Source organism: Grus americana, chromosome 15 (assembly GCF_028858705.1).
Source record: "Grus americana isolate bGruAme1 chromosome 15, bGruAme1.mat, whole genome shotgun sequence".
NCBI classification, from domain to species: domain Eukaryota; kingdom Metazoa; phylum Chordata; class Aves; order Gruiformes; family Gruidae; genus Grus; species Grus americana.
This window is the reverse complement of record NC_072866.1, coordinates 5,409,371-5,424,908: the sequence shown is the minus strand read 5'-3', so window position 1 is coordinate 5,424,908 and position 15,538 is coordinate 5,409,371. Positions and strand designations below refer to the sequence as shown.

The window sequence follows — 15,538 nt, the reverse complement described above, 5'->3', positions numbered from 1 at the left end:
TCAGAACTGCCAGGATTTTACCTGTGGTGTCAAACTGTCCACTGCCTTGTTCTTGTCACAATTATGGAAACCACTGTGAAACACCAGTGCCCTGGAGCTCTTCTGCCAGAGGGAATCCCCCCAAAAGCATCAGAATCTTTTCAGTGGAAAGGCAGGCAAACCAAAGCCAGTCTTTTCAGTTCATTGTGGAAGAGACTTTTATCTCAGAAGGATGTTATCAGAGGGAAATTGCTGAAACCTGTCCTGGCTGCTGTGCCCGAAGTTCAAATGCTGCTCCTGACCCAGAAAGGAGCAGTGGCAGTGGGAGCAAAGACTTTGTTTTTCACTGGGCGCACAAAGGGTCATTTTTTGACCACAAAAGGATGGTCTTCCCTTTCTCACCATCAGATAGATGATTGAAACTCTCCAGAGCATGCAATGATGGTCTGGGTTTCCACTTCAACCTATTTCATTCTCCAACAGGTACTGGTGGAAAAACCAGTGAGCACGATACCCAAAAGGCTGGAAGATGAATCAACGCTCTAGGAGGGTCTCATGGCCATGCATGGGCATTCGCTTCCACGCTGCCTGGAGCCAGGGGGTCGTAGCTCGCTGATTAGCTGGATCTGGTGCAGACCAGCATGCTTGGAATAGACATGCTGATAGACTAGAAATTCCATCTTGATTTAGTCCCAACAGTCTAGGACATAATTAAATCTTTAAAAAAAGATTAATCCATCTTTACTACCTAGCATTTATCATCTCTAAACACTCATAGACTGAGTGTGTGTGTTGGGGGGGTATGAGCACATATATTTATTTAGAGAAAAATACTATTTTATTAGTCGGAACAATTTTCAGTTTTGGCTAGGCTTGAAAAAGTTTATAATCTCTTACGTGATTCCATTTATTCCAGTTGCAAACAGACTTTATGCCCAGATGGTGGCGCCTACAAATCACAGATCACTTCTACATAATTATTAAGTAATTCATTTCTGGCGGGTTATACATTGTGGGCTTTATGGTTTATCGCAGAGGAAAATAGAAGTCTCATTGTATTGCAACCCCTCAACCACCAAACCCCCCAGCATTGCAACCCCTACCTTCCTTTCCCCAGAAACCATCGACTGTATCATGGTGCTGTGTTAAATTAGCTTTTACAGCTACCTTCCATTTGGGGAGAAATAGTACCAGAATAAGATATAAGAAAAGAAAATACAAAGGGTTTAGACTAAAGATTCTTTGTCCCATGGGAAATGCATAATTCAAGGTATTTGTAAATGTGTTTGTGATGTGCTGAAAAGCTGAACTGGAACAAAATAAATAAACCCAAGAAACCAGACCTGAGAATCCCAATCTTTGATGGAAATCAGACAGGCAGGTTTAGATGTATTTTTGAGGGGATTGTAGGATTAGGGTCAGCACACTGAAAGGTTGCCCTGGTCAGCGATAGCCTCACACCAAAATGAAGCTCTGGGTGTTTTGTGCCAGCCAGACTGACTGCTTTTTATACAGTATAGTTTATGTTCATTTTTTGGGGAAAAAAAACAACCAAAAGAATTAAAGCTATTGAGAAAATAACAGTGTGCAGGAAGACAAGATTAATTAATTCTAAGTGAATCACAAATGTTTCAGGGAGTCAGGGTCTGTACACAGAGTAAAAATAAAAAGCTTCAGACCTAGCGTCTGAAAATCAGCTCAGTAAAGCACTTGAGCTTGGATGCTTATCTGGGACTGGCGTTTTCAGAAACAGGGTTCTCTCTGAAGATTATCTCAAATAAATGGGGATACCAGAACTGTCAGCATGCATCAAATCGGTGAGAAAATCCTGTTTTCTAATATGAAAATGTTTTATTTGAATTTTGTGATCATTGCTAATAGAGGTTCAGGTTTAACACACCATTTCCTCTAAACGTATGCGTTCAGATACATAAATGTTAATTCTGACCTTTGTCTACTAAGTACATCTAATGTTCCTTGCGTATTTCAGTCACCTATAACAAATTACCCATTCCTTCCAATCCTCTATGTTCATTGTCCTTCTAACGATGCCCAGAAGATGGGAAAAAATAATATCTGAGGAGCAGAGATATGCAAAATTGATTTCAGATTTGGGAGAAATCCCACATTGTTTAGACTGTTCCTTGCAAGGAAAAAAAAAACCCCAAACCAAACAACAGAAAAATAATAAAACACCCCAAAAACAAACTTCATGAGCTTTTTCTGGCAGGGAGGATTTTCCTAAGAGCTTTCACATTTGCCATTTGCTGGCCCAGAGAAGTATCACTTCTTCTAGGTCTTGTTCATAGGTAAAAGGGCTTGGCAAGGTTGAGAAATCACTAAATCCCCTGAGGCTCAAACATCCAAAGGCTTCAACTAGAAACTTGGCAAAAAGTAGCCAGAAACTATCCATCAAGTAAAACTCCTGGCAATAGCTGAACCTCAAGACTCCTTTCACAGTTGTGCATGGCCAAGACAGTAAGGCATGCTGGTGCCACCCATGTCCCTCCTTCTCTGCACCTTCTCAGGGCCTGCTCTCCAGGGGATGTTTGGGCTGCTAGGCTGTCTCACTTGTGCGGACGCTCCTTGTCTTCCTCTGGGACTGTGCGGGGCCTCGCTGGGCAGCCCCAGCTACGCATGATCACTGCCGCATCAGCCCAAGCTCTCCCAGCTCTGTGCACGGCAGCACAGCATCCACATCTGCCCTGCTGCAACAGTCCATGCTGTGCGGGAAAGGCCATCGCGCTGGTACAGCTGCGCCTGGTATTTGTATTACAATATTGCAAACACTTAGCTATGAGTTATAGCTCCTCAGAGACCGCCTGACTGCAGGTAACATGCATAAAGTGAAGCAAATTCACACGTTCTTGTCCTCAGATGATTTCCAGCCTGAATTCTAAAGAATCTAATTTCTTTCTCAGCACAGCCGGTATCTGGTGGCTGTTAGAGTTTCTACTCCGGCTGGGCAGCAAAGCAAGTATTTCCCAGCTTTACTAGTTGGGTTGCAAATAGCATTCATGCTAAATATGATTTCAGTTTCAAGGTTGGAGGAATTTTCTTCATATACTTAAAATCAAGAGTCTCAATATATGAAGACAGTATTTGATTTTAAGCAATTGTAAACAACAAGAGAGACAGTGCAGAAAGATTCATTAGGAATGGCAAAACCAGGAGTATATCTACCTATCTTGTGTGACGTTTGATTAAGTATTACAGACAACTTTGGTTAAAGAAACCCCTTGCTTAGAGATTAACATATTTTTATCCTAACAGTGACAAATGTTGTCCATATACCCTCATCTGTCTTGCAGAAAAGTCAATACATGTGCAGTGTGGGCTACGAGTATCAGTCATTTTGGACGAGGTTCACATTTGCTAACTTACCACCTACAAACTGAGTGCCTGGAACTATCAAGCGGGCTCTCCTAACTCTTGTTTTTCCAGGGCCAGTTCAAGAGCCACAAGCCTTGTTGCTGAGGATTTAAAGATAAAAACAAAAAGCCGCAAGGAATGTACAGTTTAAAGCCACAATTCCGTAAATGCCTTAGTGTGAATTTCTTTCACTAAAACAGATGATAGATCTATTAAGTTATTTTCTCCTCTTAAACACTGAGAATAGTTTAGTCCCAAAATGGCATCTGTGACTTACTTAAGCATTTCTCTCTTTCCATCTAAGCTTTGGGGATGCATGTTTTTTGAAGAAAAAAAATAGATAGTCTATTTCAGCAACTAGAAAACTTAGTATATGGAATCAGAGGTCTCTTTGAAAGAGTATGATGAACCTCTGACAGCTGTGCCAAAGACTGCTTTTCATCAGCTCAGCATGGATCCAAATTCCCTGGGCACTCCAGAAGAAAGATGATCTGTTCGATCAGCAAAAGAAATGGAGAAGTCCTGCTTGTTATTTGTTGGTGTCTCTTGGATGACTTTTTAAAAAAAACCCAAAACCAACTAACAACTAAATTATACTAAAGTTTTTAGCTGCCGTAAAATTCATTAGGCTAGGGAGGATATGAGTGGATCATTAAGTCCATACCGAAGCAGAGTTCAGAAGTTATTAGGACTATTACTGGGAGTGCTCAAGCACTAGTCTCTTGTATCTAACTGACTGTTTTCATGAAAACTTGCAGGAACGTAATGATCTTTTTCTTTTAGTACTTCTAACCTGTGATAGAGTGAGTTGAAGTCTGTCAATAGGCTCAGAAATTTCTAGTGGAAGAAAAGCACACACACAGTGTCATCTGCAGAAATCAAGTGAGCATTTCTCTAGAACACCAGACTGTGAAATTTCCAGCATTTGTCAGAAGTGGTAAGACATTTTTAGAGTCCAGCTAAAAAGTGCTTAAAAGATTTCCAAAGACTTGTTTCCAGTCCTTTGTAATAGTTAGGCTTCTTTAGTCCTGTCACCAAAATCACTAGTCGCTGAGAATATGAATGATATCTGGAGAGCTGAGTATTCCCTTTAATTAATGCATTCATAGCGCTGCTGCCAGCACTGCTGATGGCAATGCACAAGCAAAGCAAGACTAGGAAACTTGGGTCTAAATATAAATATCTTCATTAATAGAGGGGGATACCTTTATTGTATTCTGCCTACACAGAAAATCAGCAATACTGGACTCTACAAGCCAGTCAGATATTGCAAGAGATTTCCTGTACTGCCTTGCAGCGAGCAAATACCTGAAATGCTGTTACTGGGCACAAAGCCGTGACATAGCTTAACATCCCTTGGGTGGAATATTACTGAAATTAAAATAGGTGATATGAGTGAGGTATTTAATTTTTCAAAAGCGCTGACATTCCCCAAAATAATGAAACACACTTCAGGATATGCTAAGGTAAATACAGAATCAAACACTGACATCAGGGTTAGCAAAACGAAAACATCTCTCTAACTCCCCAAACATGCTGCAACAGAGTATACATTTATTTATACCCTGTTAGAGGCTCAAGCAAGAGATTCAGATTTTCTGGAATTTATGATTTATTTGTGAACTGAAGGCTAATATATTCTTAAGAATAAAGAAAAAACATCTCCAAGCCCCTCAAGGTTTTATTTGATCTACAGTAATCCTGTTCTTACCAATCACTGTGTTCAAACAAACTTCAAACGTTCCCCAAACAAACAAGCAACACTCTCCGCTCCCCCCCTCGAACCAGCAACCTTTCCCTGCTTTTTTAAATCTGACAATAAAAGCAGCTTCAATTGCAATGCATAGTAAGAGAGAGTAGGTAGAGGACCAGGCATTTCCTGCGATAGCCTCAGCAAATGGGAGCAGCCAGCCCTGCAGCAATCCTCCAAAAACCTCCGGAGCAGAAGCACAGCAATTCTGTTATTAGAAGGTTTCTCAGCTGTAAGAGCTAAGAGACACAACAGATGTATTTTTTACCCCAGATGGTTCCTCAGAGGAAATCTGGGAATCCAGAAACTAAGGACAAAAAGATAATGTAGAAAGAAAAAAATCCCACAAAACAGTAAAATACAGACTGACTATCAGGAAAAACTTGCATAGGAAGAAGCTGTAGGATGATCTGTGAAGAGGTCATTTTTGGTGTGAAAAATCTCACTGTTAGAGGCATATAAAGCTAGAACTGGATGAGACAATGCCCTTGAAATTATAAGTGAAATTATAACTGTAGGAAAGGCTCATGCTTGCTTTTTCTCAGCTGCGTTAGCGCTGCTGAGGCAGGTTGCCACACAGGCGAGGATTATTTAGGTCTGCAAGAACAACCGAGATGATGATTCTTATGTTTGCATGGCAAAAATGCTAAAGCTTCAAGATTCCTCTTGTTCAGAAAACTCTTATTATTGCCGGTAATGAAGTGTGAGCTAGAAAGAACACAGCTTGACACTGAGATCCCAAGCTGAGCTTGTGGATGGGCGGGGGAACCCCCTCTCCTTCCACATAAACCAGCAAAAACCTCCCCACTAAAAACCTCTGCAAGACATTAAGCGCAGAGGTGAACAATGGCATTTATTCAAAATCCCCTTTCCAAGGTGAACTGAGTTTCAGCAGTCCAGCAACAGCATGAGCTCAGCAATGCTCATGAATAACTTCAGCTACTTGCACAGCTGGAGCGATCGGCCTCGAGACATGGACTGATGGAGGGCACGTGGTCCTGCCTGCCACTGCTGCTTCCTGTGCGAAGGGGTCCTTCCATGTGCAGGCAGGATCGGGTGCCTGCACGCCAGCTATCCCCCGTGTACAGCAGCCTGCAGGCACCGACCCTACGGAGACCCACTGGAGGGGCTGCGCTGTGATGCTCCCCGACGGCACAGGGCAGGTACCTCCATGGCAATGGCGTCAGTCCCTGCCATCAGCACCCGCTGGCAACAGAAGCACCATTTCAGAGTGAAATGGATGGGAAATATGAGGAAAATTAGTTAAGTTTGCAGCACCGGACTGACTCTTTATGCGAGAGGAGTTTCTTTTCTGGTAATAAAAGTTGCTCCTAGAGAATTCCACTCTTTCTTCAGTACAGCTGCTGCTTCTTAATGGAGCGACAGACTATGCTGTCTGTATTAGTCAGCAAAAGATGCAAGAGAGTAGCTTTGCCTGGTGATGCCAGGCCTCAGCGTAATTTCTGCAGACATCCTCATCTGAAAACACCTCGGGTGACAGTTTGGCAGGCACGCTGGCACTTCCAGCCGAGTCCCTGCTCCTCCTCATTGAACTTCAGCACTGCCTAAAGTCACTAAATGAGACAGAAACCCCTCTGCAGTAAGATGGGTACAAACTGAGTGAGGGCTAGTCTTTGTCTGTGTGTCTAGATAAAGCAAATAAACTAAAGGAGAATAGGAGATACAGAGAGCGTGGCCAGAGGTCACATCTTTGGTCTGTGGCAGGACACAACTTTTTGACACCCCCTGTCCGGGACTGAAGGGATGCTGGAGTCTGAGCTGCTTTTCCAGCCCTGCAGCTGTGTCCTCACTGCTGTGCTGGCGTGGTACCGGCACCCCTGATGGTAACACCTGGGTTGGGCTGAGCCCTTGCCTCTATCTGCTCTGTCGTTCAGGTACCTCTCATCAGCATTGCATCTGCTAAACTCAAAGGAGAGGAAAGACCGTTCTCACATATTTCTCTGAGCGTTGCTTTCTTGGCCCCGTCAGTGCGCAGCCATGGCAGCATGGATTTTGCTTTAGAGACCTGACAGCCCAAGTCAGGCCTCTTTCTAATCTCACTATTCCCCTTGAAAAGCAAATGCATTTCTTTTGAGACCACAGAGAGCACTTGTTCTAGCCTCTTGGCTTTCACTTGCTGCAGATACTTTGAAAGACTAACTCCTGTTAATTAGAAAAAGATAAACAAACCCAGACCTTGCAAGTGCAGGTCTTGCACTGGCCAGTTCCAAAGGGGAAGAGGCTTTGGAAGTTGGTTTACCAGACACGTTTCCGAAACATCACCTGAATTAAAACAGACCCCATTTATTTCACATGCCTTCTGAAAGCTACGTTCCCAGTGAAAAGAAAGCAACATATTGATAACAGCATGCTCTGCCACAGGAGAGAATCGAGAATCACCCACGCGTTGCCTTGAAAACAAACAACCCCTAAACAATTGATCAGTCACTGCTAATACAGAGACAGTCTATTATGGATAAAAATACAGGTGGAAAAAATTCATCAGGGACATGCAAATACCTTTATTTAAATTCAAGAAAAGTAAAGCAAGCTCTGTTCCTATAAACAGGAGCATTGGATTATGGATGCATTTCTCTCAAGTCTTGGCAGAGAGGGAATGCATTTCCAGGCTAGGGGAACCAGAAAACTGAGTGATTTCCCTGCCAAGGCTGGGATTTCTGAGATGGCTTAACCTGACTGCCAGGAAAGGTGGAAGTGCATCACACGCTACAGTATAAATTGTTGCTTTGGCTCCCTGCACGTAATCTGAACAGAGCCCCACAGCTGAGCTCTTTATCCAAGCACCCTGGCAGCACTTGCAACACCTCTGCTGAAACATCAGCACCTGCGGGGAAGTTGTGCGGCACAGTGTCAATCGCACAACGAGCCATGGTCAGCCTTAGAAACTCACTGGATATGTGAAATGTTTGATTAAGAAAAACAAACAAACAAAAAAGGTTGACAGAGCAGTCTATGGAGGAGAAGGACATCAGGAAGGATGAAGACCATCTATGTACGTGGGAGGTGCTTGTGTGCATGTGTGAAAGAGAGCCAGAGCAGGAACACTTCAGCTCCTCGCCTCAGTTTCTAATTCCTTTCCCATCCTTTGCTGTAACCGCCCATATGGATGATGTACTTCTCAAAGGAAAGTATGTGCATGACATACTATGTCTGACTCAATATTGTCCTAATCTCAAGTAGACCTTGTCTTGAATGAAGAAAGATATTAGCCAGATTTTTAAAACCAGAGCTAAGAAAAATGCGAGCTGAGAGTGGCCACACTGTCTTTTGGTTTTGTCATTTTAACTTCCTTTTTCAGCTATAGGCATACAATACAATGTCCAATTTTAGTTTAGTCTGTCCACCACGCACCTTCATTTTGACGTCATTGCTTTGGGAATCTTCACAGCTTTCTCAGTGGAAGTATAAACTTCAAATGTCAAAACCAGACCATGGCTGTAGAGCTCTGCCACTTTCTGACATTTCTGCCTAGGAGAGAAAATACCACAAAATATCTCAAATAGAAAGGAATAATGTCAAGAATTCACTCATTTCCTTGCAATAGAAAGGGGGGAAACAGAGAACTTGAATTTTGAAAATTCAGGTAAACAGCAGTAACTAAAAGCACTTAATATGATTCCACCTTAAACTTAGGAAAATGAAAGAAAAAATTCAGCATTTTGACTTCTCATTCATGACCATGCAGACAGAGTTATCCATGTGTGCTGGGTTGACCTTAGCCAGTTGCCAGACACCTGCCCAGCTGCACTCCTACTGCCCCCTCCTCAACAGGAGATTTTGTAGTCTGTCTACAGAACAAACTATTTAGCCTGTAATATCTAGTGGTATCCAAATTACATACTGTGTGAAAGACTCTTATGCAGTGGCAGAAGAATAGGGTTACCATAAAACATCAGTACATATATGGTCAAAAGCCTTCCCTATGCGTAGTCTGGACGATGTAACCCTAAGCTTTCCATAAGTGATTCCTCTGTGAACAACATGGTGCTCTTGCATTGCAGATTGAGCTGGAAGCAGAGTTATTTCATACAAGAGAGAAGGTTTAATCCATTTCTCAAGGAGCTGCTCATTTCATAATATATCAAATCTCTGTAGATAGAAATTACTGAACTTACGTAGCAGAGAGAACATTTTCAGCATTGAGGACAATAAGAAAAAGCTACCTTAAATTTTGCTACTCAGCCATTGATGAAGTAGAGTGGGTTCTCTTGTATCCCTAAATTATTTGGAGTTGATTTTTTTTTTTAAAGAACAGTAAATCAATATAAAACAAGACTATGCCTATAAAAGGAACCAAAAGAAATTTATCACCTTGTATTCAATCAGAAAAAGAAACCATACAGTCTGCCAATTTTTTTATCCTTACTATTTTCAATCCTAGAGTTTTTTTTCCAGCAACATCAACGTCATTGAACAATATATAGCATCAGCTGCTGAATGCTTATACTTCAGTGTGGGCAAATGATATATCTTGACTTTCCTTTCTTGAACTCTGTTCCATCTCCACCTCTGCAATATCAGAAACATGAAAGTCCAAAAAGTTATTGCATTAAAAATTAATATAAGGGAAAAGCAGGTTATTTGCTTTAACTGAGCGAGCAGGGTCCCTGATGAGAAATCACAACTCAGCAAATTCTGGGATAACTTCCAAAGGCAGAAATAGGTGCTAGGGCTCGTAACCATGGGAAGTCAAAGGTAGTCAATAGCTTGATTGCACCACTCTATCTAAATAGTGACAGTCCCGCTAAGCTGAATTACCATTCAGGTCTGGAGAAGCTGGCAGCCATTTTTACTCTCCAGTATCTCTACCATCATCTCTTCCTCCAAATATATGAGTGTTGTATAACTCATCAGTTTACAGATACACAGATACACTATAGCTTCTCCTGGTCTTGAAGAACAAGTTGTTCCTTCAGTAGGGAAAACCACAAGGTGCTGCAGGCACCGTGGGCTGCGGTCACTACCCCGTGTGAAAGCCAGGCCCAGGCAGGCACACCAAGAAAGTGAGGCACGGAGACACAGAGAGGGTAACACTGCTGGTCTGTCCCTTGAGCGTACATAGAGACTCTTTGCTGCTATTTGCATGCACACCTTACTCGTGACATGCCTTATACAGGGGCATCATTCGGTGCCTTCTGTCCTTGGTGCAGAGCTCTTTGGAAAAAGTCCTACACTCACTGCTTGAAAACAGGATTTTAAAATAAGGGATGGGGAAAACAAATAAAAAACACCATAGAAAAGAATAAAAAGCCTTTGCTGCCTGCCAAATTTGCCATGCCTGGCTAACAGCGAGGTCATTCTTTGTTTTGGTTCAGACAAATTCCTTTCTGAAAGCTATACTTTACACAAAGAGACTTCATTCAAATATGCAATTAAGTACTGCTTTCCTGAACAGAAGTGGCCACACAGAGCATGATGTCAACACATCCCTGCAAGATTTCTCCAAGAGTTCAGCAGAATAATTAGCTTTGGTACCGTTGCACAGTAGTTTTTATCTATCAGAGTTTTATCTTGCCTTCTCTCAGTGGTGAGTCTAAGAGAAATTCTGAACGTTTGCCTCATGGGTCTAATCATCTTATTGACGCTCAAAGCGTTTAAATGTGATCTGCAGCCCCTTCACTCTTTGACATTCCAGTTCTTAAAAGAAGTCAGATATTTTGGCAGGTGCTTAGCTCAGACTTGTTCTTTAGGCTATAAGGCTTTTGCCTGTCTAATTAGCTGTGGCAAAAAGCTGAGAATGTTGACAATCTGGGGATGTGAGGTAATAAAAAATAGATTATTTACCAGCAGCAAATTAAACCCTCTAAGAACCAGTGCGATGAGTTGTGCCCCTCTGACAATTCCCTGTAGCAGATAGATACTACTGTCTCCATCTGCCTATCTTGTGCACAGTGTACCTGACGGCATGTTTCTAATCTATTTTCCCATGCAAAAGAATTGATCCACCAAAGCCTTCAGAGACTAAAGAAAGTAACCTTTCTGGTGACAGGAAGCAAAATCTGTGTGCTTCCAAAGATGTTTTTCCCAGTTTCCTTTGGGGCAGTGCAAATAATTGGCCAACATCACCAACTGCCGTTTGCTGCTACTGGAGATGCAGGGTAGTTGCGCCTTCTTGTTTGGACTGGCAGACGAAGGCATGGAGGAAGAGGCAAGTATGAATTATGGATGAGGTCCGGCTCTTCAGCAGCAAGCAGCCCCATTACTCAAGATGCTGTGTGCTCTGCTCCGTGGCAGCTTTTGTCTGGCTCTGGCTGTGAAGAAGCCAATGCTGCTGTGGGGCCAGCAGTCTAAACTTGAAGAAAGAAAGAAAAGTCCATATCAAAAGTTAGGAATGGAGGTAATGTGGCTTCTTGCCTAGGCACATGGTGAGCAATGCAGAGGCACATGCAGGTGCTACAGAAGATTCTTCCCCTTTTTAAAAGCAGTCTCAGAAGAAGGCTAATAAAAACAATGGGCTAAAATCCACGGCTCATTAGGGTAGTTACTTTTATTTCCCTCGGACAGTTTACCCCAACTAACAATCTGTCTTGGGTTTACTCCTTTTTTAGACCACACTACTTTTCAAATTCCTCTCCCAAAATGTATTTTAAGGAACGCAGTTTTGAAATGCTTTTTGCTTTACTCAAACTAGGGATTCTCACAGCATATACTATCCTCTCATCCATATTTCTTTAGAAATGGACTAGTCACACTTTCCTGTATGTTTTCCCCATGTTGTTAGCACAAGGCATTAGACAAACTTTCAGGTCCTGTAAGCCAGAGCAATAGTCTGTTGAAAAGGAATGGCAGTAAAACTACTTGGGGTTAAAATACTCGGTACTGTACTATACCTTACTCCAGAAAATGCTGTAAAGACCATCTTTGGATCTAATGTCTGGTCACGGGCTTCAGGTCATGAGCTGCAAGGAATCCCAAAAGTCCAATTCTTTGTCAATGTGCTGTTATTGTAAGAATATTATTCTTTTTCATAGAGAATTTGTTAATCAATATGGATGGAGCAAATGATGTTGTAAAGCTCATACACTTCATTTTTACAGAAATCAGAGATGGCAGCAGACCTTCCCTTTGGAGACGTCGCACCAATGATAATATAGCACCTCAGTAAAGGTTATACGTATATGGATATTTTGCTCAAAGACTGCAAATTGTGTAGCATTTTCAGATATACCAACTCTCTCGTGGTTTGGCTTGTCTCATCATCTACAAAAGCTAAATAGGATGTCAAAGTTTATTGAGATGATCACAAAGCAATATTTATTGTATAACAGTTAGAGATGTCTGAATGAGTTGAACAAACTGACACAGACAAGTTAAAACCCCATTCACACATATATGCTAAATTCCAACAGAATTTTCTCCAAGATTTGCTCTAAAAGTTATACAGCTAAATCCTTACAGAGATGGACAAGAAAGCAAAGTGCACTTTCTCCCATCCACGTAAAAGGCTAGAAGTATCACAAATCTCATGAGTGTGATTATTGCCAAGAGGTTGTCAGTTCAATTTTAGAGATCAAAGACAATATAGAAACATTCTGCAACTCTGTTTTTTAAGCAATGCGTAATGAACAGGTAGATATAATATAGCTTAGCAGGTTTCAGAAAAGGATTGAACATTTCTGTGGAACAGGACATCTACAATAGTAAATAAGACCACTTAGAAAAAGCCTATGAGTGGACTGTGGGCACAAAGACTTCTGTAAGCTTTGGATTGGGTGCTAACAGGTATCAATTAAAATGAAGCTTTCTTTATAGATAGGTTATCCATAATTTCCTGCTAGTAGAGGTTGCTACACTTCAAATCACTTTGTCCTTTTCAGCAAAAGACCTGATGAGAGACAAATCTTGATCTGCTGAACTTAGAACAGAAGGAAACAAATTCCATTTAATAATATATGGTATTTTGTAAGATATTTACTGAAATAAATTTCATTGAATCTACTGTCTCACTGGTGATCACGATTGGTACTAAGTGTTAAAAGGACAGAGAACAAGTGAGCACACAGATTCCTTTTGATTTTCAGCTCTTCCTTTCAGAAAATACCAGTAAAGACTCGAAAAGCTAACTTTCCAATAATACAATTAATTTGAAAGGAACTTAAGGAGCTGTATGTGTTTCATAAGGCTCTTAAAACAGATACTGACAATGAACTTGGCAGCTTTTTAGAAAGCTTCAACATAGTGAAGGAAAAAAAATAAGCTAAAAGAACCTTCTCCCTATGTGTAATTCACTAAGAGAAAGAAAGTATATTCCATTATATCTTCTTCCTTCCAATATCCGACACTACGTTACACTGCACTGAAGAAGCCAAATACTGAAGCAAATGAACTGTCAAGGGGGTTTTATCAATAAATAATTGAATTTGGTTTTCAAGAAGGGCCAAGGCTGGTACATTTCCTTCTACAATTGCATTGGTGTCTTGTTCTGTGCACTTTAACTGCTACTGCATCACCAAACCTTGATCGGGGAGGCAAAGATTTGGGGTACAGAATTTGGATCTAAGGAAAAAAAAAAAAGATGAGAAAGGAAAGAAGTTGTATTTTTATTCTGGCTTCTTATAGTTACATCGTGTGTGTTCATCTGTTCCTAATACCTTCTGAACATATTGACTGATCTGATCCATATTTGAGAGGCACATAGCTACCAAATCAAGTTACTCTATCTGCAAGTAACGGAAACTTCACTGAAGAAAGAGATCTTGCTAAGGGGAAAAATACAGCGTGACACACCATTTACACAGAGTTCATACACAAGGGGAGGGCGTAGAGGGTGGGCAGAAAGGAGAGAGGCCAACCCTAAATGCAATAAGAACTTGAGAAGGAGCTTACATCATCCTGGACACTAGGGAATCCAACCAACGAGATATAAATCTATTGAAAAGCAGGCTTCATTAGTTGCACTGCTCATGGAGCTGCATGTTTACAATTTGGGAGGAAATGGTCTGAAAATGAGATGTCAAAGCAAAAAAAACCCAAAAAAGATGGTTTAATGCAGGGTTTGTAATGGGTTCATAACAAAAATATAGCTTCTTAAAGCTCCTGGACACAATTACAGCCGTCATGCATTTAGTGCAGTGGGTATTCACTAATCAGGATACGCATACACAAAGCAACCACAGAAAAGGGTACCTCAATTTAAATTGCAGCAGGGGTGGTCAAGTTAACCTACGGGGGAAAACTCCTGTCTGGAAAGAACTGCTTGGGCTGGCAGCGAAGGTGCAGCAAAGATCTCCAGAAAAGCTCAGACGAGTGTCTGTGGTGTCACAGGTAGGGCTGAGCTCGTGTTAAGCCAGGAGACTTTGAGTCCAGCAAAAGGCAAGCAGGAATAACTTCATTATCAAGGCTGTTATCCCATTTATGCAAATTTAAAACAGTTTTGCCTGTCTCAGTTATCATAGAACCATAGAATGGTTTGAGTTGGAAGGGACCTTAAAGCCCATCTAGTTCCAACCCCCTGCCATGGGCAGGGACACCCTCCACCAGCCCAGGTTGCCCAAAGCCCCATCCAGCCTGGCCTTGAACACTGCCAGGGAGCCAGGGGCAGCCACAGCTTCTCTGGGCAACCTGTGCCAGGGCCTCAGCACCCTCACAGGGAAGAATTTCTTTCTTATGCTGCCTGATCTTTTCACTAGATGCCTTTCCTATCTGCTTTACAAGAAGCAGTGGGTAAGAAAAGTAGCTCCTGAAGAATTATTTGTGACTTGACAGAATCTAAAAGGTTGTTTCCGTAAGAAGCTTATACCACCACTTCTGCAGAACACTACCTACCCAGACAAAACACCAGATTACAGACTACAGCAGGCACTCTTTATATATGAAAAAGTGAAATGCATTGGTAGAGGTTTTTGGGTGGTGGTGCCCTAGAAGAGACACTCAGTCCTGCTGACTTGGTTCTACAGGGCCCATCACTACTCCCTTTTTTTTTCTTTTTTCTTTCTTTTTTAATTTTATAATTCCCTAGGAGTTGTTTAATCTAGTTGATGGCCATCTTTCCATTTAGCATTATCAGTTTTGGACAGACTCCTTGCAGCTGGTTTGTGTATTTGTGTACTGGATACACACACACACCAATTACACTCACATTCTTATTTTTGTAGTGGCGTTTTCTTGTCCATTTGCCAAAGGTGGGCTGTGCTGGCACAATATCATCAGTATGTGCATCGCTTCTTGTATGCGCCCTGTGGAAATAAAGACACCTTTTGAACCTAAAGGAAGACATCGTTCAGACTAAGATTTCAGCTAGTCTCAGACACCCATGCAGCAGCATTCATTAATATTAAAAGCATCGTAAAAAAGGTTGGACGCTTACATAATTAACATTAAAAGATATATAGAATTGAAATGCTAATGTTTACACTAACAGCCAAAATCAGAAAAAAGAAAAAAAAAACCCTCAACTAATTTAGGATGCTTCAAGGC

The 15,538-nt window shown here is 41.6% G+C and overlaps 1 long non-coding RNA gene across 1 annotated transcript in view; it reads right to left on the bottom strand.

Annotated features, from left to right (window-relative positions):
- The window catches only part of LOC129213378 (uncharacterized), a 34,984-nt gene extending 19,699 nt beyond the window's left edge, over nucleotides 1–15,285 (bottom strand). Inside the window, exons 1-2 of the long non-coding RNA XR_008579427.1 lie at nucleotides 15,201–15,285; nucleotides 8,474–8,590 (exon numbers count right to left, since the gene is read on the bottom strand). This is a non-coding gene — a long non-coding RNA (uncharacterized LOC129213378). The remainder of the gene's footprint in view (nucleotides 1–8,473; nucleotides 8,591–15,200) is intronic.
- Between the last annotated feature and the right edge of the window lie 253 nt (nucleotides 15,286–15,538).